Here is a 1428-nt window from a genome sequence, read left to right on the forward strand (position 1 = left end):
GTTCTCCCTTTACTACCCTAGCTGATATAGCGGAACGTAAGGTAGTAAGCACAGGAGCCGGGCATCCCAACTATTGACCAAAGACATGATTCAGAGCCAATGCATATAATGCTAAATTCGGGGTGCCGAACTATATTGTAAAAAGTGTTCGGACTTTGCGTATTATGGGTCGCAATGAAGCCTTTGGCAGATTAAAGCGTACCAAAGTGTACGGGTCCAACTCGAGAAGATTATCAAAAAGGAAAAAGGGGGGTAGTAAGCTAGTGCCGCAAAAGTTGGGCCGCAAACTGTTTCCATTATAGTTTGATTAATACATCAAAGCGTATTTGTACAAGTGGTGCAATAAGAAACCGGGCTATTTAACATGCCACAACCAAGGGAGAGCAGCGTGCGGGTCCTGAAAACAGGTAGAGTGATTGTTAAAGAGACCACCTAGAAATTCCCCCATACGTCCGTGCTGCTTGCTGTCTTGGTGTATTTATCCTTCGAAAGTACCGGTTATTAGGCCGTCAGGGAAGGCCTGTGGAAAAGAAGCCTGAAAAGGAAAAAAGGAAAAAGTGAAAGTATGTGTGTCCGGGGGCGGTCGAGCCGTATTGTGGATCACAAGCTAGATATGCCTCCATCCATGCCCATGGTATTTTCAGTGCGTAGTTATGTACGCGCGGTACGAATGCCGCTACTTGGTTGGGACTGGGATGGAGGCCAAATTGCTAGTCGATCTCTAGACAAGCTGGGTTGTCCTGCTACAGAATAGTCCGGACTCTCTTGATAGTGTCCGGGAGCTCGGCCGCCGAATTAAGGTTCTGCTTGAAAAGGCCATTCTGTACTTCTGCTGCAAAGGCAGTGGTGTGATCCTCGGTACGGAGGGAGCATTTCGTGTTTCCATTAACTGTTATGACGTCGTGTGGTCTGGGCATCTTGAGCTTGAGATAAGCGTAGTGCGGCACCATGTTGAATCGAGCAAATGCGGTTTGTCCAAGCAGTGCGTGGTAGCCACTGCAAAAGGGGACGATATCGACGATCAGCTCTTCGCTTCGGAAGTTGTCCAGGGATCCGAAGACAACCTCTAGGGTGATTGAGCCCGTACAGCGGGCCTCTACACCTGGTATGACTCCTTTAAAGGTAGTATTTGTGGGCTTAATTCTTGAGGGATTAATGCCCATTTTGTGCGTTGTATCCTGATAGAGCAGGTTCAGGCTGCTACCACCGTCCATGAGGACTCACGTGAGGTGGAATCCATCAACGATTGGGTCGAGGACCAGTGTGGCTGAACTGCCATGACAGATACTGGTCGGATGGTCCCTGCGATAAAAAGTGATCAAACAGGAAGGCCATGGGTTGAACTTTGGGGCGACTGGCTCCATCGCATAGACGTCCCTGAGCGCGCGCTTGCGTTCCCTCTTGGGGATGTGGGTAGCGTATATCATG

Source organism: Triticum dicoccoides, chromosome 5A (genome assembly GCF_002162155.2).
Source record: "Triticum dicoccoides isolate Atlit2015 ecotype Zavitan chromosome 5A, WEW_v2.0, whole genome shotgun sequence".
Classification (NCBI taxonomy): domain Eukaryota; kingdom Viridiplantae; phylum Streptophyta; class Magnoliopsida; order Poales; family Poaceae; genus Triticum; species Triticum dicoccoides.